Source organism: Danio rerio, chromosome 4 (assembly GCF_049306965.1).
Source record: "Danio rerio strain Tuebingen ecotype United States chromosome 4, GRCz12tu, whole genome shotgun sequence".
Taxonomy (NCBI): Eukaryota; Metazoa; Chordata; class Actinopteri; order Cypriniformes; family Danionidae; genus Danio; species Danio rerio.
This window is the reverse complement of record NC_133179.1, coordinates 38,512,722-38,540,000: the sequence shown is the minus strand read 5'-3', so window position 1 is coordinate 38,540,000 and position 27,279 is coordinate 38,512,722. Positions and strand designations below refer to the sequence as shown.

The following is a 27,279-nucleotide window of genomic DNA, read 5'->3' as shown; positions in this document are numbered from 1 at the left end:
TTTTGCAACGTTTCCTTTGCTCCTGTATTTACATTTTGATTTTAATACTTCTGTATATAATGTTTAACTGTACCGAAGCTATACAAGCTCTTGTACTGTTCGTGTTTAGACTTTTCGTAAAGCTTACTCGCTGTACAAATTGATCGTTGACATTTTAAGATGAGTGCAACATGTTAACATTTTAAGAGACGTTAACATTTCTGTCCCGATTTGCATAATATTTGCCTATGCAAATTCTGCTGCCTGAACACATAAAACAGGTTTATTTGGAGGACTGCCTCCTTCTTCCAATGAATACCTGATTCTGAAACAGTGAAAAGCACACTTATGAAGACACAAACACCACAGTATATATATAGAGTATATTCAGGGAAATCAGCTGGAGAAAGTCTTTTATAGTCCAGCTTAATATGAGCTGCTGTGAATGATATCAGGATCATCAGTGAGGGTTTGCTTCACTATTATTTATCATCATCAGTCCTGTGTGATTCCACATCCTCTGAGCTGTAAAAACTGCAGTGTGTTTACATGATCTCCAGATCTTTGTTTGTCATGATCTCTGCTTCTACAGACACATGATAACCCTTACTGTACTCAACTGTTATGATCAAATACAGTCGACCAGAAGAACAGTTCAGCAGAACAATGCTCAAAAGTACAGTACACGGGTACAGGACAACTGAGGAAGAGGCGCTGGTGTCAGCTTTACAGCATTCAGGAGTTTACCTTGATCAGTAGTAATATAATCACTGTAAATACAGGTCATGATCCTCTTGCTTTTCTGCATTGGATGAGGAATTCAGTTTAATCAGGATCTGATGAGGATGAAGAAAACACCTTGAATATCCAGTATACTGTAACGGATTAAACAGCGCAGCGTGTGAGAGATTACCGTGTCTACAGGTGCAGAGTAAACATGTTCTCATGTCTCAAACAGGTTTAGACAAGTTTTCCAGAAGTGAAAGAGTTTTCAGATCTGTTGCTCAACTCGACAGTTCAGCGGAGGAACAGAGAGATCTGCAGGCATTATCTGAGGTGAGAGTTTGCTCTTTCTGTACTTTATATCATCTGTGAGTGTCGTCTTATAAGTCGTCGATCGTCTCTCTGTGTTTCTGAAGCTTCACTGCTGAGCTAAAGATATTCTGATCATTTACTTTCCACATTTTAATGTACAGTTTGTTTCTGAAAGACAGTTACAGAAAGCTGACCATTCTGAATCTCTGATTTATTACTCATCTGTGTTTATGAGTGATTGATGATTCTCAAACAGTATTTCTTATCATATTGCTGTGAACTCTGAGCCTGAAACTTAGTTGACATCTTCATTCTGTTGTGATACTGTGTCTTCATGATCAATTACAGACTCATTCAGTGAAATGAGCAGCTTTTCTACTGTAAACAGGAACAGTCATTTATTAAGCTCACAGCAAGTGTTGAGTCACAGAAGCTCTAATAATAGTATCATAAATGCATTTAGTTTGTTTTATGAGTGTACATTTCTGGAGAAGAAGGGCTGAAGAACAATAAATTGAATTTTTTTTCCCAGTAGTTAGATGTCAAGATGATACAGCCATTGTTGGTCTATGAGCCAAGGGTTCAGATCTCGGTTATTGAATATCTCAAAGTTGTCATGACTGCATGATTATGCTGTGTTTGTGCTTACCTGTTTAAAGAACAACTGCTCCTTAAAGATCACTGCAAGATTTCTGACTGAATGGGAAGGGTTAATTGTTGTAGCAGCCCTTCAGCTTTCAATAAATAAGCAGAAAGTTTTTGACGGGTGCCTTTAAAATGGTTTACTTGGATGCAATAAGGTTCATCACATAAATCATCATTGTCTCAGTTCTTTGTTGTATACACCGAAGCATCAAAAGACCAAAGTACCAAAAGCACAGTAAAACTAGAGAAAACAAACAAACAAAATAGAAGAATAAACAACAAACATTTACAAAACATCTAACATTTTTCAAATAAATCAAACAATAAACAAGACATACCTCGCTCTGCTTGCCGAAAGGATACTAAAAGCTCAAGACATTCTTCCGAGCTGTACCTGTTAGCTCGTGAACAAACGTGAATTGCTCTTACTCTGCTTTGTCTCACTTTAATCCTATCAGTCGAGCGCCCTCCTGTGGTGACTCCAATTATGGCAAGCAAAGCGAGTGCATAAAATTATGGGCAGTTACACTCCCATCAAATCATGGTATGAATCAAACAAACAAAACAAATATCATACATGATTTTAACTACAAATTTAACTCACAAAATAAATCCACATACAAAATTAACATTTACATTTACATTTAGTCATTTAGCAGACGCTTTTATCCAAAGCGACTTACAAATGAGGACAAGGAAGCAATTTACACAACTCAGAGCAACAATAAATAAGTACTAAAGGCAAGTTTCAGGTCTGTAAAGTCTAAGAAGGGAAGTGTTAGTAGTTTTTTTTTTTTTTTTTTTTTTTTTTTGTACAATTAGTGTGATATTCAAAGAGGCAATTGCAGATTAGGAAGTGAAGTGGAGACTAAATAGTTGAGTTTTTAGTCGTTTCTTGAAAATAGCAAGTGACTCTGCTGTTCTGATGCAGTTAGGGAGTTCATTCCACCAACTGGGCAGATTGAGCGTGAGCGTGAGCGAAAGTGATTTTTTCCCTCTTTGGGATGGAACCACGAGGCGACGTTCATTCACAGAACGCAAGTTTCTGGAGGGCACATAGATCTGCAGAAGTGAGTGCAGATAAGAAGGTGCTAGGCCAGAAGTCACTTTGTAGGCAAACATCAGAGTTTTGAATTTGATGCGAGCAGCAACTGGCAGCCAGTGCAAACGGACTAGCAGCGGAGTGACATGTGCTCGTTTAGGTTCATTGAAGACAACTCGTGCTGCTGCATTCTGGAGCAGTTGAAGAGGCTTGATAGAGTTAGCTGGAAGCCCAGCTAGTAGAGAGTTGCAGTAATCCAGTTTGGAGAGAACAAGAGCTTGAACAAGGAGTTGAGCTGCATGTTCAGATAAGAAGGGTCGGATCTTTCTGATGTTATAGAGTGCAAATCTGCACGATCGAGCAGTTCTAGAAATGTGGTCAGAGAAGTTTAGTTGGTCATCAATCGTTACTCCAAGGCTTTTCAATATTTTGGATGCAGTAATGGTTGCCCCATCCATCTGGATTGAAAAGTTATGGTGTAGAGTCGGGTTGGCAGAAACTACAAGCATTTCCGTTTTTGCGAGGTTCAGCTGAAGATGATGATCTTTCATCCAGTGTGAAATATCCAACAGGCAGGCTGAGATACGAGCTGGAACTGAGGGATCATCAGGATGAAAAGAGAGGTATAGCTGGGTATCATCAGCATAGCAGTGGTAGGAGAATCCATGTCTCTGGATGACTGGTCCTAGAGATGATGTGTAGATGGAGAAGAGAAGTGGCCCAAGAACAGAGCCTTGAGGTACCCCAGTGTTTAGATGCTGTAGGTTGGACACCTCTCCCCTCCAAGAAACCCTGAATGACCTGTCAGAGAGGTAAGATCTGAACCATTGTATAACAGTGCCCGCAACGCCCAGTGACTCAAGCGTAGATAGCAGGATCTGGTGGTTGACAGTGTCAAAAGCAGCTGACAAGTCCAGCAAAATGAGGACTGATGATTTAGAGTCTGCTTTAGCCAGTCTGAGATCCTCCACGACCGAGAGCAGGGCAGTCTCAGTTGAGTGGCCTTTCTTAAAGCCGGATTGCTTGTTGTCCATGAGATTGTTTTGAGTAAGAAAGTCCAGGACTTGATTGAACACTACTTTCTCCAGAATCTTGGCCATGAATGGAAGCAGGGATACCAGTCTGTAGTTTTCAAGTAGCGTATGGTCCAGGTTGGGTTTCTTTAGCAGTGGGGTTACCCTAGCCTGCTTAAATGTAGTGGGGAATAAACCAGAGTCAAGAGATGTGTTAATTATGTGAGTCAGTGTTGGTATGACTGCAGGAGAGATGGCTTGCAAGAGATGAGAGGGAATGGGATCGAGTGGACAGGTGGTTGCATGGCTAGATAGCACAAGTTTGGACACCTCAGACTCAGAGAGCTGAGAAAAAGAGGTGAGTGTGTGTGGTGTTGGTGTTGTATCTTGCGTGTTTGTTGTAGGTGCAGCAAATTGAGCACTGATTTTTGCAGTTTTGGTGCAGAAGAATGTAGCAAAGTCATCAGTAGTAAGTGTGGAGGATGCGGGTGGAGGAGGAGGATAGAGGAGGGAGGAAAATGTTTTAAAAAGTAGGCGAGGATTAGTGGCATTGTTGATTTTCAGACGGTAATACATCTGCTTTGCAGAAGTAACCTCAGCTGAGAAAGAGGACAGAAGAGTTTGGTATGTTAAGAGATGTGCAGGATTTTTAGTTTTCCGCCAAATTCTCTCCGCAGCCCGAAGTTTTGAGCGATGCTCACGGAGAGCATCTGAGAGCCAGGGTGCAGGAGGACTGGCACGGGCTGGCCTGGATGCAAGAGGACATAATCGGTCTAGACATGATGCTAGTGTGGAGCAGAGTGTATTAGTGGCACTGTTCGAATCAAGTGCAGTGAGTTTGCGAGATGGAGGAAGAGAGTCTGAAACAATGGTGGATAGTCTATTGGGTGAGAGAGATTGTAGGTTTCTGCGAAAGGTAACCAGTGTTGGAGTGTGTGGTGGCTCAGGAGTAATGTGGATGTTGAGAGATGCTCAGGAGTAATGTGGATGTTGAGAGACAGAAGGAAATGAAGGAAACATAATTTGTCTGATGCAAGAAAGTTGCAAATACTCACTCTCAACTATAACGACCAATTTTTGGATTGGTCGCTCAATAACGGAATGTGGAGAATGGTGCCCCAAACCCGTTTTCTGTTTTTGTTCTCCTGTTTGAACTTTAATGCGTCTAACAAGGCCATAGTTACCTGGAAAGACCTCAACAACCCTACCCAACTGCCATTTGTTTCTTGGAAGCATGTCATCTTTAATGATTACAATGTCATTTACTTTAAGATTACGTCGAGGTACGTGCCTCTTCTGTCTTGTGGATATATTCAGGAGATATTCACTTTTCCAATGACTCCAAAACTGTTCAATCAAGTACTGAACCCTGCGCCACCTTTTTGTAGCATACACGTCTTTCTTTAGAAACTTCCCTGGGGGAGGAATTGCAGTCTCAAATTTTATTAAAACAAGATGATTAGGAGTTAAAGGTTTTAGTGTTTTTGGGTCATTTATTCCATCCACAGTTAATGGTCAACTGTTAACAATAGCCATCGCTTCATAAAACAATGTTCTTAAAGAAGAGTCATGCAGTCTGCCAGGGCACAAAGACAGAGTAAAATTCGTCACATTACACACAGTCCTAATTTGGTGTTGCCAGACACCACCTGAGTGACTAGCTGAGGCAGCATTAAAGATAAACTCACACTGATTTTCCGCAAGATACCTCTCCAGTGTTTGGACATCACATTCCTTAAGAGCCTGTTTGAATTCATTTCTAGCTCCTACAAAGTTTGTACCACAGTCACAAAAAAGTTGACGAACAGCTCCTCGCAGACTTATGAAACATCTCAAAGCATTAATGAACATGTCTGTTGATAGGTCTTCCAGCATTTCAATGTGGACTGCTCGTGATGAAAGGCAAGTGAAAAGAAGGCTGTATCTTTTGTACTCCTTTTATCCCTTTTTTAGAATAAATGGACCAAAACAATCCATACTTGTGTAGCGGAAAGGGGAAGAGGCTTCAGTACGTTCTTTTGGAAGTTCTGCCATTTCCTGTTCCTCCACTGGTCGCCTGAGTTTCCGACTTTGAACGCAATTGTAGAATAACTTAGCAACCAAATTACTACCACCAATAATCCAAAATCCATGTGTCCTGAGTTCCATAAGAGTTTGGGACCTTCCTCAATTGCAAATTTTGCTGTGGTAGTAATAAGGTTGATAATGTGGCTCTCTTTGGGCAAAATTAATGGATGTTTGACCTCTTTGCTAAGAGATGACCCTTTCAACCTTCCTCCAACACAAAGACCATTTTTCAAGATGGGATCCAGGTGGAAAAGTGAACTGGATTTCTAAAGAGCCTTACCTCCTTGCATTGTTTGGATGTCTTGGGAGAAGGCTCGTTCTTGAATAAGCTTAATCACAGCCTGTAATGCACACTTGCGTTCTTCTACGGTGACAATATCCTTAAGACATTTTTTCCTTAATACTAGCCTTTTTATTCGAACAACAACATTGATTGGAGTCCTCGGGGGAGAGAAGTGACCAAATCGATCAAGGAAGTTAGCAGTATCACTACTTTTAGTCAGCCGTACCTGTACAAGTTTGACTTCTAGATCTCCCACAAGTAAATCAGTTGAAGTGTTTGGAGCTGGACACACTTCTTGCTCCCAAAAAATGTAGGTCCAGTCATCCAGTTAGTAGATCTCAACTCTGAAATGAGTAAACCTCTAGAGGCATGGTCAGCAGGATTTTGAGATGTGTTGACATGATACCACTGGCTTGTATTTGTGATTTCCTTGATCAATTGAACACGATTAGCGTCAAACACGTGAAACCTTCTTGCTTCATTGTTGAGATATTCAAGAACAACTTGTGAATCAGACCAAAAGAACTCAATCGATCATCATTTGCAGTTAAGCTTTTAGCAAAACACTCAAGTCTAGCAGAAACCACCGCAGCAGCCAATTCCAGTCAATTGGAATACTCTTGATTTTTATAGGTGCCACTCGAGCCTTGGCCATTACTAGGCAACAATGCACTTCATTTTTGTCACTCTTGACTCTTAAGTAGGAACATGCACCATAACCAAGGTTGCTTGCATCTGAGAAATGGTGCAACTCTGTCAAAGCAATCCTACTAAAGGACGGAGGATAGAAACATCCTGGAACAGTAAAATCTTTCAAGTCCTGGAGACTATTTTTCCACTCCTCCCACCGTGGAATTAAGTCATCAGGGAGAGAATCGTCCCATTCCATATTTTTTTGACAGAGCTCCTGCAAAATATACTTTCCCTTCAAAAGAAAAGGAGCAACAAATCTAATGGGATCATATAAGGAAGATACAATGGACAAAATACCTTGACGTGTTGAAGGCTGATCTTTAAGTTGAGTGTTAAAACATTTACATTTACATTTAGTCATTTAGCAGACGCTTTTATCCAGATTGAACGCGAGTTATCAGGAAAGTGATTTCTTCCCTCTTTGGGATGGAACCACGAGGCGACATTCATTCACAGAACGCAAGTTTCTGGAGGGCACATACATCTGCAGAAGTGAGAGCAGATAAGAAGGAGCAAAGCCAGAAGTCACTTTGTAAGCAAACATCAGAGCTTTGAATTTGATGCGAGCAGCAACTGGCAGCCAGTGCAAACGGATGAGCAGCGGAGTGACATGTGCTCGTTTAGGTTCATTAAAGACCACTCGTGCTGCTGCATTTTGGAGCAGCTGAAGAGGTTTGATAGAGTTAGCTGAAGCCTGGCTAGTAGAGAGTTGCAGTAATCCAGTTTGGAGAGAACAAGAGCTTGAACAAGGAGTTGAGCTGCATGTTCAGATAGGAAGGGTCGGACCTTTCTGATGTTATAAAGTGCGAATCTGCAAGATCGAGAAGTTCTAGAAATGTGGTCAGAGAAGTTTAGTTTGTCATCAATCATTACTCCAAGGCTTTTAACCATTTTGAATGCAGTATTGGTTGCCCCATCCATTTGGATTGAAAAGTTATGGTGTAGAGTCGAGTTGGCAGAAACTACAAGCATTTCCGTTTTCGCGAGGTTAAGCTGAAGATGATGATCTTTCATCAAGTGTGAAATGTCCAACAGGCAGGCTGAGATGCGAGCTGGAACCGAGGGATCATCATTATGAAAAGAGAGGTATAGCTGGGAATCATCAGCATAGCAGTGGTAGGAGAATCCATGTTTCTGGATGACTGGTCCTAGAGATGTTGTGTAGATGGAGAAGTGGCCCAAGAACAGAGCCTTGAGGTACCCCAGTGTTTAGATTCTGTAGGTTGGACACCTCTCCCCTCCAAGACACCCTGAATGACCTGTCAGAGAGGTAAGATCTGAACCACTGAATAACCGTGCCTGCAATGCCCAGTGACTCGAGCGTAGCTAGCAGGATCTGGTGGTTGACAGTGTCAAAAGCAGCTGACAAATCCAGCAAGATGAGGACTGATGATTTTGAGTCTGCTTTAGCCAGTCTGAGATCCTCCACGACCAAGAGCAGGGCAGTCTCAGTTGAGTGGCCTTTCTTAAAGCCTGATTGCTTGTTGTCCATGAGATTGTTTTGAGTAAGAAAGTCCAGGACTTGATTGAACATGACTTTCTCCAGAATCTTGGCCATGAATGGAAGCAGGGATACCAGTCTGTAGTTTTCAAGTAGCGTTTGGTCCAGGTTGGGTTTCTTTAGCAGTGGGGTTACCCTAGCCTGTTTAAATGAAGTGGGGAATAAACCAGAGTCAAGAGATGTGTTAATTATGTGAGTCAGTGTTGGTATGACTGCAGGAGAGATGGCTTGCAAGAGATGAGAGGGAATGGGATCAAGCAGACCGGGGGTTGGATGGCTAGATAGCACGAGTTTGGACACTTCAGACTCAGAGAGCTGAGAAAAAGAGATGAGTGTGTGTGGTGTTGGTGGTGTATCTTGCGTGTTTGTTGTAGGTGCAGCAAATTGAGCACTGATTTTTGCAGTTTTGGTGCAAAAGAATGTAGCAAAGTCATCAGTAGTAAGTGTGGAAGATGTTGGTGGAGGAGGAGGATAGAGGAGGTAGGAAAATGTTTTAAAAAGTAGGCGAGGATTAGTTGCATTGTTGATTTTCTGACGGAAATATGTCTGCTTTGCAGAAGTAACCTCAGCTGAGAAAGAAGACAGAAGAGTTTGGTATGTTAAGAGCCATGCAGGATTTTTAGTTTTCCACCAAATTCTCTCTGCAGCCCGAAGTTTTGAGCGATGCTCACAGAGAGCATCCGAGAGCCAGGGTGCAGGAGGACTGGCACGGGCTGGCCTGGATGTAGAAGGACATAATCTGTCTAGACATGATGCTAGTGTGGAGCAGAGTGTATCAGTGGCATTGTTCGTATCAAGTGCAGAGAGTTTTCAAGATGGAGGAAGAAAGTCTGAAACAATGGTGGATAGTCTATTGAGTGAGAGAGAGCATAAGTTTCTGCGAAAGGCAACCAGTGTTGGAGTGTGTGGCAGCTCAGGAGTAATGTGGATGTTGAGAGACAGAAGGAAATGATCGGATATTTGTAGTGGAGTTAATATTGTTTGATCAGCGAAGCAGTGTCGAGTATAAATAAGGTCTAGCTGATTACCTGATTTGTGGGTAGCAGAAGTAGGTGCTCTTTTTAGGTCAAAAGAGGCAAGCAGAGTCTGAAAGTCAGCAGCTTGAGGTCTTTCAATGTGAATGTTGAAGTCACCTAGCACCAACAAGGGAGTGTCAAAGTTAGAAAAAGATGAGAGAAGAACATCCAGTTCATCTAAAAAGTGACCTAATTTACCTGGTGGGCGGTAGATGACAACCACATTCATGTAGAAGGGGTGGATAATGGTGACTGCATGGAATTCAAAGGAGCTGATTGTTGGCATGGACCGTCGCAGAGTAAATTTCCATTCTTTGGAAATCTGTAATCCAGTCCCACCCCTTCTCCCTGTCTGACGAGGAGTGTGGGAAAAAGAGAAATTAGCAGAAAGAGTAGCATGTGTAGCAGTGTCCTCCGGCCCTCAACCAGGTCTCAGTTAGAGCCATGAGATTATAGTCAGAATATGTAGCTATGGAGGTAATAAAATCTGCCTTGTTAACAGCTGATTGAAAATTCCAGAGGCCCACGGAGAGAGAGAGTTGTGAAATAGCAGATACATGAATTGAACGAAGGTTGTGAGGATTTTGCATAGAGCATACCTCACGTGCTTTGCGAGTGTTAGTAGCAACAGGAATTAGTAAACGCATAATAAAAGTGCAATGAAAACAGTAATAAGTGCAAAAATAAAGTAAAATAAAAAAGTAACATACTCAAGTGCTTTGTCGGTGTCTTTGCTCGGTGGAGTCGCGCAGGTAGAGTCGATGGCGCAGAGTCGATGGCGCAGAGTCGATGGCGCAGGTAGAGTCGATGGCGCAGGTAGAGTCGATGGCGAAGGTAGAGTCGATGGTCTTTACACTCGTCGGTCTTCACACGAGGCGGTCTTCACACGAGGCTGCCGCGGTGAGACTAGTTGCTTATATACACCCCAGAGCACTAGCTGATTGAATTCAGCTGGACACGCCTCGAGAGTAAAACAACGAACGAAACTGCGGTGGACGACGCAAAACCGCCCGCGTTCAACATACAAGCTCTTATAGTAACCAAGGAAACAGTGGGTAAAGTTTTCTAGTACTATATACAATTTAAAACAAGTTAAAATGTCCTACAACCTTACACAAACAGCTGAAAACAAGTCCTCAAACCATACACAACAACTGAAACAAGTCTAAATGTATTTACAGGCTGCTGGTCTCATTGCTAAAGTGCTTCTCCTCTGAATGTGTCATCCTTTGTAGACCACTGTATGCCAAGAACATGCCCCGATGATTCAGGACTCAAATTTAGTGCCTTTGAAGAAACTGCCCACTGTGAAGAATCCACGCAGCGCAAGACCTTTTTTTTTCACTTGAATTAAACTTATGGAGACGTAATCCTCCAAGCTTGCACAGGGTTTGAGCTTCTGGTATCAAATCTTTGACTTCCTGGACAGATGGAACTGAAATAAAGCTTTCATCCACATAAAAGTTATTTTTCACAAATGAAGAAACTTCAGAATATTCAGATTTGTACTTCTCTGTGAGATACTTCAGGCCAAAGTTTGCACACCCAGGAGATGAAGCTGCACCAAAAAGATGCACTGTCATTCTATATTCAATGGGCTCTTCTTTTAAATCCCCATTCTTCCACCATAGGAATCTTAAATAATCTCTCTCTTCAGGGGGGACATGAAATTGATGAAACATCTTTTCGATGTCACATGTCACAGCAACGGCTTTCTTCCTGAATCTACAAAGTACTCCCACCAGAGAATTAATCAAATCTGGACCAGTAAGAAGAGTATCGTTAAGAGATATGCAACAGAATTTTGCAGAGCAATCAAATACTACTCTTAACTTGTCTGGCTTGTGAGGGTGGTAAACTCCATGATGTGGTATATACCATGCTGTTTCTTTATCAGGTATTACCGAAGCAATCTCTGCATCTCCCTTGATCTTGTAATTCTCAAAATCTTGTAATTCTCATGGTACTGTTGATTTGACCTTAACTTCTTACCTAAATACTGCAGACATAATAATGCCAGCCTCTTGTTGTTAGGGAGTGAAGGTGGAGTACTGCTCTTGAAAGGAAGAGGTATATCTTCTTTATGCTTGATGTTATCACTGAGATAACAAATAAAGCGGACATCTTCCTGTGACACATATTTGTCTTCATAACTTTTCTCATTAAAGTCATACTCCAATACTTTCAAGACATCATTAGCTGTTGGAACTCTCATTTCTTTCACACTCGATGAACAAAACTTCCTTGAAATTCCTTGTCTAAGTGGGGATTTTTACGAATGAAAGATCTTTTGTCATCCATGGGCTTCTCTGCAAAGATAGGACATTTGATGATTCTATGCATTTCACTCTTACACACAGAACATGGTGATGTTACCTTGAATTCTGGTCTTGAATCTTTCACTTGAGCCTTAATATTTAAAGTTTTTGCTTTTTTCAGATTCTTTTCATCTGGAACCTTTGAACTGGCTAGCAGTGGAGAAGTGAAAGGGTTGCAAGCTATCTTTGATTCCTTCTTCAAGAATTCAGCAAATTGCTTAAAACTTGGATAGTCTCGTGTCATTTCCAACTCTTCAACAACACTTCTTTTCCTTTTACGGACAATCCATTCTGGTAACTTCTTAAGCAACTTGTAATTTTCCTCACAACCATTCAAGATGGACAAGCCTTTGACATGTGGAATAGCTTCAACACAACCTTGTAAGAAATCACTGAACTCTCTCAAGGAAAATGGATCGTTTACTCTCACCTTGGGCCATCTCATGAGTCTCTCTCGAAAAGCACGCTGAATAATTAATGGGTTTCTATACCTCTCCTCTAAGACTATCCAAGCACCCTGATATGTATCATCCGAGTCCTTATAAAAGAACCCTTTTACGGCCTTACGAGCTTCTCCTGCAAGATAGGTTTTTAATTAGAACATTTTCTCACTTGCTGGGATGGATTTACAATCAATGAGTGCTGCGAAGGACATTTTCCATTCAATAAACTACAGAGGATCGCCATTAAAAGTGGTTGGTTCTGGAACAGGTAAACGACTTGTACACTAATGAGTTCACTAAGGAGTAAGGAGTTCACTAATGCTTTAGCTAAATTCTCAGTCTCTTTAGTTTTCCTTTCTTCTTGAAATGTTTGTGAAGGTACTGGATTTATCACAGGATTACATTAAGGTTTGTTAGAAGCTTTTCTTCGTTCAGAACAAATGACATTTCCAGTCTCGTCGTCTTCCAAACTGCTCTCTTCAAGACTGCTTCCGGCATTGTTATAAGCTTTCACTCGAGCTGCAGCTACGTTAACATCTTTTTCCACTTGTAACAAATGCCAATTTTGCTTTTTCTTCTTCTAACTTGGAGCGCATTTCAATTTCTTTCTGTTTAATCTCCGCTAACATTCGTGCTTCTTCCAGCTTCCAGTCATTCTCCAGTTTAACTAGTCAAGCTTGCTGATTGGAAATTTCTTGAATGGCCCTTTTCTGCTCTACTTTAGCCACAAGTTCTGCCCTTGTATCAGCTTGTTTACTTGAAGCCTTAGAGGAAGTTTCTGAGACAGCTGACAAACTTTCTACAGTCTGTGACGATACGGAGATAATGGTCTCTCTATTGGTACAGCCAAATATAGACTCATACCCCTCTTTGTTCAATATCTGCCTAACTCTCTCTTTAACTACTTCCCTTTTTTGAATGACATCAACAGCTTTTATTCGTTGGCTCACCAAATCACAAATATCTGTACTCAATATGGAACAAACATCTACTCTTCTTACAATCTCTCGAGTTTAATTACGCAGTAATGGGGCATAATGTTGAGTGACAACATCCTGACTAGTTTGAATGTCTTTCAAAATTTGCTCAAGCTCTTCACATGTGCATAAGACTTTTAATTTACATTTAATTTCTTTAGCTTTTTTATTGCTTCCAGGAAGTATAAGGTTTATTAAAAGCTTTCTCGTGCTTTTTTGTCTCGTTTTTGCATTTCTAAACCCTTTTCTGTGGGATTTCTTTTTTGAGAGCTTGATCTTGATCTAACCTGTTGCATTTCTGTTGTACTATTTAGATCTTTATCAAGAACTGACCTTTGACTTGCTTGTGCTGCCATTTGCTCCGCTGTGTCGTCCATTTTGTCTGTCTAAAACTTAATCAGCAACCTGCTTACATCAGACAAATTTAAACACTTAAAATATTATAGCAAAGGGAATAAGTCAAATCACATGTGCAACAACAGTATAACTCTTAAGACTTTAAACACTTTAAAATTGCAGACTTTTATCTAATACATGCATCATGAATATAAGCCCAACATTACACAAACACCTTGAAACATGAGCATTTAAATCATTAGTCACTCCTCATTCTCAAACTTAAATTACTGCATACAAATTCAACAAAGCATACAAAAATAAAAATCCTTTTTTTTCTTTAAAAATTGCAATTATCCCAAAAGTGAAAAATGGATAAATATTTTTCCCTTTCTTGTACCTCTGAGTCCACAACATTTGTTTGCAGTCACCTTTCAGCCTTTCATGAATGAAGAGTTTTCCCAGTTAACCGTGTAAAGTCGCCGTCCTAGTGTGAATTCAGTCTCTTGTAGATGCCATGCAGTGCCACAGACGAGATGAAGGCTTGTAACATGACACTCATGTGATGAATCACCAACGTGATGCAAACGCCATGTGTAGGAGCGAGTTTTACTGTAGCAGCCCTTCAGCTTTCAATAAATAGGCAGAGAGTTTTTGACGGGTGCCTTTACAATGGTTTACTTAGATACAATAAAGTTCATCACATAAATCATCATTCAGTTCTTTGTTGTATACACCGAATGCTTGCCGAAGGGACACTTAAAGCTCAAGGCTTTCTTCCGAGCTGTACCTGTTAGCTCGTGAACAAAGGCATGCACTAAATTCTAGGGGTTTCATTACCACGACGTAAAATGGGCGTGGCTCGGTCGGTGTTTGGGAAACGCCCCCTTAAAAAAAAAAAACAATACTAAGAGGTCACCGATCATGCGCAGTACAGGTTCTTTATTATCGCGGTTATTTCAAAGAGGATGATTATGGATAAAGAACCTACCGCGGTGGATAACGAGGGGAAAAAACAATCATACAGGTTATTTTTTTTTTGTTTTTATAATGTTATATTTTAAAGATTTCATTAACAAAAACAGCTGACCTCGTTTTAATCCGTTTTACTGTCTCTGGGCTTTTGTACTTCCATTTTAGTAGTAGTAGTAGTAGTAGTAGTAAAACTTTATTGTCCTTGACAGGAGCAATAAAAAACAGTAAAAAATACAACAATTACAAAATTTATGGTGCCAATTAAGATATACTCTTATTAAGTAAACTCACTGACACAGGTACAAAGGATTTCTTGTAACGGTTTAACCTACACTTTGGGACTCTATATCTTCTACCAGAGGGAAGCGGTTCGTACTGGGGAAACAAAAAATGAGTTGGATCCTTTACAATCCTATCCACCTGATTGAGGACACAGTTCTCATATAAAACTTGAGGATTAAAATTTTCATTGTGCCCGACAATTTTCCATGCTGTCTTTAAGAGATGCATCAGTTTAGATTTACACTGAACAGAAAGGTTGCCAAACCACACTGTAATGCCATACCTGACAATGCTTTCAAGAACTGCTTTATAAAACAGCATAATGAGCTTCTTGTTGACTCCAAAAAGACGCAACCTCCGTAAAAAATACAATCTCTGGTGTAAACGAGAACAAACCCAATCAATGTGTGTTTTCCATGTGAAAGAACTGTCTATATGAATGCCCAAGTACTTATAGGTATCTGACTGAGTAATAGGATCATCATGTACAACCACTTGACGATGGTCACCTATGCACTTTGGGTCAAATACCATCTCTTCTGTTTTCTTAGTATTTATTTTTAGCTTATTTCTATCACACCAATCAATGAACTGACTAATTTCTGACTGATATATAACCCCAATATCATCCTTCTCATAAAGTAAACTTAAAATGGCTGTGTCATCAGAGTATTTAAAAATAAAATTCTGTGAATGCTTACTTATACATTCATTTGTAAAAAGTGTAAAAAGATTAGGTGAACTGACACAGCCTTGTGGAACCCCAGTACTACTGTTCTTTTCCTCTGAACAGATGTTTTTAACCTTGACAACCTGAGTTCTGTTTGTTAAAAATGAGAAATACCATTTGCATATGAATGGGTTTATATTAAGCTGTTCCATCTTTTCAATTAATAAATGTGGTTGGACCGTATTAAAAGCGGAACTAAAATCAATAAAAAGCAGTCGAGCATAAGCTTTAGGATTTTCTAAGTGCTTAAGAATCAAGTGTGAAATACTATTAACTGCATCTTCAGTACCTCTGCCATACCTATAGGCAAACTGTAGAGGATCTAAATTACTAGCAACTTCTGATTTTACAATGGACACCACACATTTCTCAAAACATTTCATGATAACAGATGTTAATGCCACCGGTCTAAAATCATTGTACTCAGAGGGCCTCGCCAACTTGGGAACAGGAAATATTAGTGATTTTTTCCACAAACTAGGAACAATACCAGAGTCTAAGGATTTTTGAAATATGTGAACCCAAACTGGAGTCAGTTCATCAGCACAGCATTTAACAGTGTATGGCAAAATTCCATCCGGACCTGCAGATTTATTTGAGCCAATATGTTTAAAATAAAAATTTATCTGCTTAGGATCAATCAGTGGCCTATCATAAGTAACACCTCTAGGAGACATTACCTCCGAACTGTTGTCTGGGGTGTATTCACAATTCTCAAATCTTAAGAAAAAGTCATTCAACTCATTCACTTTCTGTGAGTCATCAAAAATAGAAATAGAGGGAGTAAAAGACTGCATATTGGACATAGATTTCATAGAGTCCCACAGTTGTTTAGAATTAGACATGTGTAGTCTATTCTCCAGGCATTGTTTATGTTTTATCCTAGCGTCTCTTAATAATCCATTTAACTCCTTCTGAGTAACTCTTAATCCTTGATGATCATGATTATGAAAGGCCAACTTCTTCCTCTTAATACAATCTTTAATGTCCTTTGTGATATATGGTTTATTGTTGGCATAGATGACTATTTCCTTTTTTGGTATCACATTCTCAGTGCAGAAATTAATATAATCTGTTATTACCGTGGCAGTTTCATTAATATCCTCGCTATGAAAAACTTCCCAGTCAGTACAGAGAAAACAGCCTTTCAAGGCTTCAACGCTGTCCTCTGACCAAACATTCACAGTCTTCACCACGGGTTTATTTTTCTTTAAAAGAGTCTTATACGTAGGAATTAAAAACACAGTATTGTGATCAGAGTTAGAAAGGGGAGGTCCTACCCTGGACGTGTATGCCTCTTTGATGTTCCCATAGCATTTGTCTAAAACATTTTTGTCTCTTGTATTGTCTTTAACATATTGATCATATCCAGAAAGAACAGTCTCCAATTTACAATGATTAAAATCACCAAGAATAAACACCGGCGCTCCTGGTGTACGTTCAAGTTGGTCTTGAATACAGTCTCTTATAGCACTGGTGGCTATAGCTGCCTTAGCGGAAGGTGGAACATAAGCCACACAGATTAATATATTCCCGAATTCTCTTGGGAGGTAGAAAGGTCTCAAACTCAAGCATAAGAGCTCAATATCCGGATTACATACTGCAGATTTTATTGTTATGTGACTGCACCAACGCTCATTCACATAAACGCAGATTCCACCTCCTCTGCTTTTTCCTGAGGCGGCAGATCTATCGGCTCGAATAAGAGAAAAGCCTTGTACCTCTACCAGCGAACTCGGAATCTCCGGACGAAGCCATGTTTCAGTCAGTGCCAGGAGACCCGCCTCTCGATACTCAAAGCAGGCTCTAGCTTTGATGCGCAGTTCATCCATCTTCTGTTGCAATGATCTGACGTTACTTAGAATAATTGCAGGTAACGGGGGTCTGTTTCCACGTCGGCGAAAACGCCGCCGGACGCCGCCTCTGTGACCTCTTTTCCGACGACATGTACTCGCCGTCACCCTGTTTCTCAAACAGTCGGGAAGGTTAGGTGGAGCATCAAAGTCGGCTGACCGAAGCTGAAGCAAGTCCTCTCTTGTGTATACCATGATCAGGTCGCTATTCGTTGTTATGTGCGTGTAGCCGGCAGAAAACAGGTGCCCGATTATTAGCAGGCCAATAAAGAGTTCTACGAAAGTCGTCATACTGATATTGCACCCGAAACTACTAAAGTACCAGTGTACCGCCACAAAGTTTAAATAATTAAGTATACCAGCAAGTTCAAAAGTAATTTCACAAAAAACGTCAGCAGCAACAAGTGCCCGTGTCGCCAGCAGTGCAGCGCCACCGGAAGTTTTCAATATACAATATAGTATAATATATTATATATAAACCAAATAATAATGGTTGTGGTAAGATTAACCGTGTTTTTGTAGTTTAAAATATGGTATTCAGTCATGTTTAAACAAATAAATACCACATTTTCTGTAATAAATCGTGGTTAATTTTTCTTTCTCGATCTTATTTAATTAACATAACTCATATTTATTTTCTATTTTTATTTAAAGTCATCATACACAAAACAACTGAGATCAGGACAGGTATCTGATGTTAACTAATATAAAAGTGATCATACATGAAACCCCTGAGATCAGGACAGGTATCTGATGTAAATGTATATAATATAAAAGTGATCCTACATGAAACACCTGGGATCAGGACAGGTATCTGATGTTAACTAATATAAAAGAGATCATACATGAAACACATGGGATCAGGACGGGTATCTGATGCTACTGTATATAATATAAAAGTGATCATACATGAAACCCCTGAGATCAGGACAGGTATCTGATGTTAACTAATATAAAAGTAATCATACATGAAACACCTGAGATCAGGACAGGTATCTGATGTTACTGTATATAAAAGTGATCATACATGAAACACCTGAGATCAGGACAGGTATCTGATGTTACTGTATATAAAAGTGATCATACATGAAACACCTGAGATCAGGACAGGTATCTGATGTTACTGTATATAAAAGTGATCATACATGAAACACCTGAGATCAGGACAGGTATCTGATGTTAACTAATATAAAAGTAATCATACATGAAACACCTGAGATCAGGACAGGTATCTGATGTTACTGTATATAAAAGTGATCATACATGAAACACCTGAGATCAGGACAGGTATCTGATGCTACTGTATATGATATATAAAGTATTTGACACAAAAGCCCTGGGATCGGGACAGGTATCTTAAGTTATAACAGTATTAATGTAATCTGAGAGGTAACTTAAGTTAATTTGTCTAATATAACATACACTGACTTCACATGAAACACCTGCGATCAGGACAGGTATCTGATGTTAATGTATATAATATAAAAGTGATCCTACATGAAACACCTGCAATCAGGACAGGTATCTGATGTCAATGTATATAATATAAAAGTGATCCTACATGAAACACCTGAGATCAGTACAGGTATCTGATGTTAATGTATATAATATAATAGTGATCATACATGAAAAACCTGAGATCAGGACAGGTATCTGATGTTACTGTATATGATATATAAAGTATTTGACACAAAAGCCGTGGGATCGGGACAGGTATCTTAAGTCATAACAGTATTAATGTAATCAGAGAGGTATCTTAAGTTAATTTGTTTAATATAACATACACTGACTTCATATGAAACACCTGCGATCAGGACAGCTATTTTGTACTGCATATAAAAGGCATTTGACACAAAACCCCTGCGAATACGTACAGGTATCTGAATCCAATGGCTGTTTTCTCAATCTGCGCATGATCCGTGACCTATGCAAATTCACAGATAGGCCACGCCCACCCGATGATGTAATAGCGGTTACGCTGTACTGAAACCCCTGGAAAAAAGTGCCTGCCCGTGAACAAACGTGAATTGCTCTTACTCTGCTTTGTCTCACTTACAACCTATTTGTCTAGAGCGCCCTCCTGTGCTGACTCCAATCATGGCAAGCAAAGTGACTGCCTAAAATCATGGGCAGTTACAATTGTAGCTGACTCCAGGTTGCCCAGGTGAAAAAATATATAATTAAATGTAATTAAAATACACTTAAATACCCGCAAATACATTTTTAGTACATTGTTATTTTTTTGTGTTAAATAAAAGTTTGATGGTTTTACACTATAAATATACTAATTAAAAGTATGTTTATACTTCAGTAGGACTTTAGTACACTTAACAAAAGTATACTAAATACCAGTAATAAATAAATGTTTAGTGTACTACAATAAAGTACACTACAGAAAAACATCCAAAAGACTTTTATTAGTGTGTTTTTCAAAAGTGTGCTTTAAATGCTTTAAACACTAGTTGATTTTTAGTACACTGTTTACATACTAATCCTAAGTTTAAAATAAGTTAAGATATAAAAAATCTATTAGTAATGTATTGTAGTAAAAGTACATTTTCCCAAAAGTTGTACTTAAGTACACTTAATGTGAATGCAATATTATCACTAACACTTAAATATATTTTGAGTGTGGTAATTTTAAGTTAATGTTTAATTGACTTTATTAAAAATCTATTAGTAATGTATAACTCAACCCTCAAAAGAGTAAACTTTCAGGGCGGTGTTGGTTACAGGGCACCACGGTATTAAACTCCAATACCTCTGAGGGAGATTATATTACCTGGTTTTAAAAATAAAAAGCTTTTTAAAAATAAAAAGCGCGTAAAGAGCTCAAAGCCGGCATATAACCAAAAGCAAGATCGTATCGTTATAAATATTCCATTAACAATACTTATCGAAATATTTATACATTTACATGGTGTTTATTGAGATTGTGTGATCTGTATAGGCTGTATGATATACAGAAGACAGACAACCTGATCTCAGCCGATCAGCGCGGTTCAAACTAAGATCGGTGCGGGTTTTTCACATGGCAGGTTTCTACGTCCTTCATACATGTTGAGAGATTGAGTTTATCGACATGATAAGGGAATATGTCTTGACAATCCACAGACGTGACTTAGTAAAGCGTGAAGTCATGTAGGATTTTACTTGTTGCATGAGTGTGAATGTAAATTCCCTCGTCAGGCAGTGCTGGAGTAATGTGAGAAAGTGGACCAAAGCATGTTTGATGCAAGGGTATTAACAAAAAACAAAAAAATGCACAACTTAAGATAAATGCTTGTATTTGTTGTAATTGAACCATGCAGCTCTGCGATGCATGCCCACAACTTCATGCATTGGGTTAAATTAGGCTGTCCAGTCTCTGTGTTCAGTCCGTCACTACCACTGAAACCCAGACAAGCAGTCAGGTAATAAAGAGAGTGAACCAAAGTGCATTGGTGCAATTATAATGTTTCTAATGTATTTATTTAAAAAATTGCGATTTCTCGATTTAATATAAAATAGTCTTAAAACGTAAATTCGAATTAATCAAAAAAAATCGGCCAGCCCTACATTGAGTACCTGGATAACCTGCATTTAGCAGATTCTGGAAAATGTAATGGACCATCCAGGTATTCCATGATTAAATCAGTGCACATGCTGCTTTTAAATTACACACTATCACACAACTTTTACTACCATCAAGGTAAACTTAAACATGCTTTAAAACATCAAGACTAGAGCCACTTTCTCAGATGTACTGATCTTTGGAGCATTGATAGACACTGGAACACACTATCTATCTATCTATCTATCTATCTATCTATCTATCTATAATATAGGCTCTGCGCTATCAGTGTTGATATATTAGTTCCCCTCCGGGTGGAGAACGCCAATGCTATAGGTGGATTTGATTGTAGAAAATCCACGTATGGGAGGTTTCGGTTCAGAAGTTGCTTGTCTGAAGGAGTATTGAACGGGCCAATGAAAGCCAATGAATTGGCAGCGTAAGCTTTTGCAGGTGTGCTTCATTGCCAATTATCCCAGCATATAAGCACACGTGGAGCGAGCAGACGCCATCCTTTTCGCTTCAGAGACTTTTCTGATCGAGTCGATGAGGGTTCCTCTTGCTGCTACGGCGACTTCGAGCAACGAGTGTCTCCCGGTCCAGAGTGAGTCTACGCGGCGGCAGACAGTCGAGCTGGGTTTATCCCTTGCCTGGCGTTTCTTTGGGTCCGGTCCTCCAGAGTGGTGTGTATAGTTGCAACTATCCTAAAAGATTAACACAGTCGTGCAGCACTTCCTTTTCAGGATGGCGCTCCGACTGTGCGTTTCTGGTTGCGGGGGTTTCCTGGCTCCGGATGATGGACACGATCACTGCATTACATGTTTGGGGGTCCAGCATGTTAATGTGGTGCTCGGGGGCGGTTCATGTCATCACTGCGATGCCAAGAACTCTGTGCAGTTGAGATCGTGGCTAGCTTTCGTCAGACAGCGAGCCACCCCAGTCGCCTCCTGCTCTGCAGCAGGCGCTCGGGCTGATCTGAGGGTCTTAGCGGGAGATAATGCGCTGCCTGAGGGCTCGTGGACCTCCCACTCCTCCAACCGCTCCATCCAAGCTTAGGGCACTGGGAGTGATCCGTCTAACCAGATGGTAGCTCTTATGCTCGCTGACACCGGAGACCAGATGTCCTCCGTGGCATCGGATGGTGGGCTTTCACTGTCCGACGATGATCCAGACCCGCTCGCCCCCTCCGGGCAAGCGAGCGCCATCAAAACGGATCCTGAAGCGGACATTTTAGCCGTGCTTTTTCGGGATGCTTCGGCTGTGGGGTTGAAGATGGTTCATCCCCCAGCTCCGCGGCCGGACTGACTAGCTAGGTGTTACATAGAGGATCAGAAGGCGAAGCCTTCAAAGCCTCTCGTCCCCTTCTTCCCGGAGGTGCACAGTAGGCTCACGCAGTCTTCGAGGGCACCTTTCTCTGCCCGCGCTGCTTGTCCCTCCGCCCTCACCACCCTTGACGGTGGAGCTGTCAGGGGGTGTGAGGCGATCCCACCAGTGGAGCACGCCATCGCGGTCAAACTTTGCCCGCGTGGCGCCCCTACTTGGCGGGGTCCGCCCCGTGTCCCGTCCAAAGCCTGTAGGTTATCTGCCTCCCTCGGAGCTAGAGCTTACAAGGTTGTGGGCCAGGCTGCTTCCGCCTTGCATGCGATGGCCACCTACCAGTGCTACCAAGCGCAGGCGCTGGCCGAGCTGCATGAGGGTGGGTCTAACCCAGGCTTGTTACACGAGCTGCGCACCGCGACCAACTATGATCTCCGGACTACTAAGTCTGCCGCGTGTGCGCTGGAAAAAACGATGTCCACACTAGTGGTCCAGGAACGCCACCTCTGGCTAAACCTGGCTGATATGCGCAATGTCGACAAAGTTCGCTTTCTTGACTCGCCCATATCTCAGGCTGGCCTGTTCGGCGACACCGTCTGTGAATTCACCCAGGAATTTAAGGCGGTAAGAGAGCAGTCTGATGCGATGTGCAATGTCATCTATCGGCGGGACCGTAAACCCGGTTCGTCCGCCGAGCCATCCACCTCCGCTGCTCCTCACCGAGGGCACCCGCCAACGAGTGCTGCCCCGCCCCCGGCGAAGCGGGTGCGTTGAGCACATCGAAAGCTGGCAGCCGCCCCTGCCCAGGGCACCGTTAAGTCCGGTAAACGGACCGCGAAGCGTCCCTGAGACAGGCCATCCGGAGAGGAGGAAACTTGCTCTTTCCCCGCTGGAGGGCGGGGCCCATATTCCAACGGTACTTTTCAGTGCCACCAAAATTTCAATAACTTTTCCCCAACCCCGGATGTGACAGCACGAACCCTGCCAGTCTGGAACGCGCTGCTTTCCATTTTGCAGGGTCTACATGCTCCGCCAATGGCTCACAAGCCCTGGGTGGACAGTCTCCTTTCCCCCAGCCCTCGAGCCCCCTCTCCGGAGTCAGGGTGCGGAGCCAGAGAGAATCGCTCTCCTCCAGCTCTTCCGCGGGACCCTTGCGCTTCCTGGATCAGCACACCCGCTCCGCGCTGCCCCACCACTGGTACGTCAGTGGTTGTAGCGATGACTCCATTAGCGAGAGCTCTGCCTGCCTGGTTAGCACGGGCCAGCCTCTCGTGGTGGCTCATACGCACAATCAGACTCGGCTATGCGATCCAGTTCGCGAAACGGCCCCCCAAGTTCACGGGTGTGTATTTCACCAGGGTCAGCCCCCTGTCTGCCCCTGTCTTGTGAGAGGAGATTGCTGCCCTCCTGGCAAAGGGTGCAATCGAGCCGGTCCCTCCAGCCGAGATGGAGAGCGGGTTTTACAGCCCGTACTTCATCGTATCCAAAAAGAGCGGTGGGTCACGGCCAATCCTAGATCTGCGCATTTTGAACCGCTGTCTACACAATGCAGAAGCGCATCCTCTGATGCGTTTGTCCTCGGGATTGGTTTGCAGCCATTGACCTGAAGGACGCATATTTTCATGTCTCCATTCTTCCGCGCCACTGCCAGTTTCTGCTGATTGCGTTCGAAGATCAAACGTGGCAATACAAGGTCCTCCCCTTCGGGCTCTCTCTGTCTCCGCAGGTCTTCACCACACTCCCGGAGGGAGCCTTAGCGTCCTTTCGGCTCGCAGGCATCCGCATACTCGATTATCTCGACGACAGGCTAATTTTAGCCCACTCACGGGAGCAATTGAATATGCACAGAGACAAGGTGCTCCGACACCTCCGCCTGTTGGGGTTGCAGGTCAACCGAGAAAAGAGCAAACTCGCCCATGTGCAGAGGATCTCTATTCTCAGGATGGAGCTGGACTCGGTCACCATGGTAGCGCTCTCCGGAGAGGCGCCTGTTCCTGAACTGTCAGAGGGAGCTCGACAGCAAACTAGTGGTCCCACTGAAGTTATTTCAGAGGCTCCTGGGGCATATGGCATTCGCTGCAGCCGTCACTCCGCTCGGACTGCTCCATATGGGACCACTTCAGCACTGGCTTCACGATCGAGTCCCAAGACGCGCATAGCATGCGGGCACACACCGAGTCTCTGTCACTGCGTTGTGTCGCCGCACCCTCAGCCCTTGGAACGACCCCTCGTTCCTGCAGGCTGGTGTGCCTCTGGGACAGGCGTCCAGTCATGTTGTTGTCTCAACAGATGCTTCCAACACGGGCTGGGGAGTCGTGTGTCGTGGGCATGCAGCTGCGGGCCTATGTAAAGGTGCCCAGCTGCATTGGCATATCAACCACCTAGAGCTGTTGGCAGTGTTCCTCGCGCTCCACCGCTTTTTTCCGGTGTTGAAGCAACACGTGCTGGTCAGGACAGATAGTATGGCGGCGGCAGCGTATATCAACCGTATGGGGGGTATGCACTCTTGCCGCATGTCTCAGCTCGCCCGCCGTCCGCTCCTCTGGAGTCATCCGTGGCTAAAATCGCTGTGAGCCATTCACATCCCAGGTATGCTCTACCGTGCAGCCAATGTGCTCTCACGGCAGCAAATTCACTCTGGAGAATGGAGACTCCATCCCGAGTCTGTCCAGCTGATATGGGCGCGTTTCGGGGAGGCCCAGATCGATCTGGTTGCTTCCCCCGAGAACGCTCATTGCCAGTTGTTCTTTTCCCTGACCGAGGACTCTCTCGGCACGGATGCACTGGCCCACAGCTGGCCTCGGGGCATGCGCAAGTATGCGTTTCCCCCAGTGAGCCTGCTCGCGCAGTTACTGTGCAAGGTCAGGGAGTACAAGGAGCAGGTCCTGCTAGTTGCACCCCTTTGGCCCAACTGGACCGGGATATCAGAGCTCTCCCTCCTCGCGACGGCCCTCCCCTGGCGGATCCCTTTAAGAGAGCACCTACTCTCTCAGGGACAGGGCACCATCTGGCACCCTCACCCTGATCTCTGGAACCTCCACGTGTGGTCAATAGACGCGAGGAAGACTTAGGTAACCTACCGTCTGCGGTGGATGATTCCATCACTCAGGCTAGAGCCCCCTCCACGAGGCGCGTCTACGCCCTGAAGTGGAGTCTATTCACTGAATGGTGTCTCTCGCAGAGAAGACCCCAGAACCTGCCAGATCAGTGTTGTGCTCTCCTTCCTTCAAGAGAAGCTGGAGAGCAGGCTTTCGCCCTCCACCCTCAAGGTTTACGTGGTTGCCATTTCCGCTCATCATGATGCGGTAGGTGGCAGCACCGTGGGAAAGCACAACCTCATCATCTGGTTCCTCAGAGGCGCTAGGCAAATTAGTCCAACTCGCCCCCCTCTCATGCCCTCTTGGGATCTCGCCCTCGTTCTCACGAGCATGCGCACAGATCCCTTTGAGCCACTCAAATCAGTATCCTTAAGATTTTTGTCCCTGAAGACAGCTCTGCTGGTCGCATTGGCCTTCATTAAGAGGGTCGGGGACCTGGAGGCCTTTTCAGTCAGTGACTCGTGCCTGGAATTCGGGCCGATTATTCTCACGTTATCCTGAGACCCCGTCCGGATTATGTGCCCAAGGTTTCTACCACTGCCTTTAGAGACCAAGTAGTAACTCTGCAAGCGCTGTCCCCGGAGGAGGCAGACCCAGCCCTTTCCTTACTTTGTCCAGTTCGCGCTCTGCACATCTAGGTGGACCGTACTCAGTACTTTAGATCATCTGAGCAGCTCTTTGTCTGTTATGGCCATCAGCAGCAGGGAAGTGCCGTATCCAAACAAAGATTATCCCACTGGATTGTGGAGGCCATTTCATGTGCTTATTTGAGGCGAGCTGTGTCCCCCGAAAGTGCGTGCGCACTCCACTCGGAGTGTTGCATCCTCTTGGGCGCATGCACGCGGCGCCTCTCTAACAGACATCTGTAGAGCTGCGGGCTGGGCGACATTCAACACATTTGCTAGGTTTTACAATCTGCGAGTGGAGCCGTTTTCCTCAAGGGTATTAGGTAACCCTTGGTGATTGAGGTAACAACTTGGTGGGGTGTTGTAACACGCTTGCGGTGCCATTTTTCCCTTACACGGAGAGATGTGTACCTCCTTGTCAGTCAGTAAGTTCCCCGTTAGGTGAGCCCTGCAGATTCCTCCATGGCCCCCAGCACTGACTCAGCGGAGGAGTCACTTGCTGGCCCATTACGTAGTAGGTCTGCCCGCTGGTCGGCCCGCATTTTAGGTATAGGTGCCTGCTATGTGCGATCCCCACTAGGCGATCCCATATGCCTTTCCACCACGGTTCAGTCCCCCCTCTTGGGTGGACCCGTGCCTTCCCTATCCGCTAACCACCTTCTTATCTGCACTCACCCTTCTTAGGGCTAGTCCATATGTAATTGCCATTTTTTCTCCCCCATTGGGTGCGGATGGTCTCCGCAGCGTCCTCCCTATCGGGATTGCACGCTTCCCAACGTACTTTCATATTTCCTAGAATTATCTAGACGCTAGCGACTCCCAAAAAATATACCTAATCCGTAAAACTTCCTTTGAAGTGGGATAAGTAAGTGCCAGGGACACGTTGGAGGACCGTGCCTCCCATGATGTGGGTGCGTCACTCTTGCTTGACTATCCTCTCATTGGAGGCGTTGGTAAAGTGCAGTCGTTATAGCGTTTTCCGTAGTTCTCCCATACGTGGATTTTCTAGATCAAATCCACCTATAGCATTGGAGTTCCCCACCCGAAGGGGAACGCTCAGGTTACAGAAGTAACCCTTCGTTCCCCGAGGAGGGGAACGGAAATGCTATATTCCATCGCCATAATGACTGTCCCTTAGCTGTTAGCAAGTCTCTTCAGCTTAAAAGGATGGCGTTTGCACGCTCCACGTGTGCTTATTTGCTGGGATAATTGGCAATGAAGCACACCTGCACAAGCTTACACTGCCAATTGATTGGCTTTCATTGGCCCGTTCAATACTCTTTCAGACAAGCGGCTTCTGAACCGAATCCTCCCATACGTGGATTTTCTTCAATCAAATCCACCTATAGCATTTCAGTTCCCCTCCTCGGGGAACGAAGGGTTACTTCTGTAACCTGAGCGTTTGTGCTGTAATGCAGAAATATAACAAATTACTTTTCCAAGTTTGATAATATTGTACATGTTACAATCTAAGTTACACACGTAACAATGACACTC

At 43.1% G+C, this 27,279-nt stretch overlaps 1 protein-coding gene across 1 annotated transcript in view; it reads left to right on the top strand.

Annotated features, from left to right (window-relative positions):
• The first annotated feature begins 993 nt into the window (after nt 1-993).
• Nucleotides 994-27,279, top strand: part of LOC137491167 (NACHT, LRR and PYD domains-containing protein 3-like) — a 68,681-nt gene continuing 42,395 nt past the window's right edge. The window contains exon 1 of the mRNA XM_073947406.1: nt 994-1,035. The gene's annotated coding sequence lies outside the window, so the exon portion shown is untranslated. The remainder of the gene's footprint in view (nt 1,036-27,279) is intronic.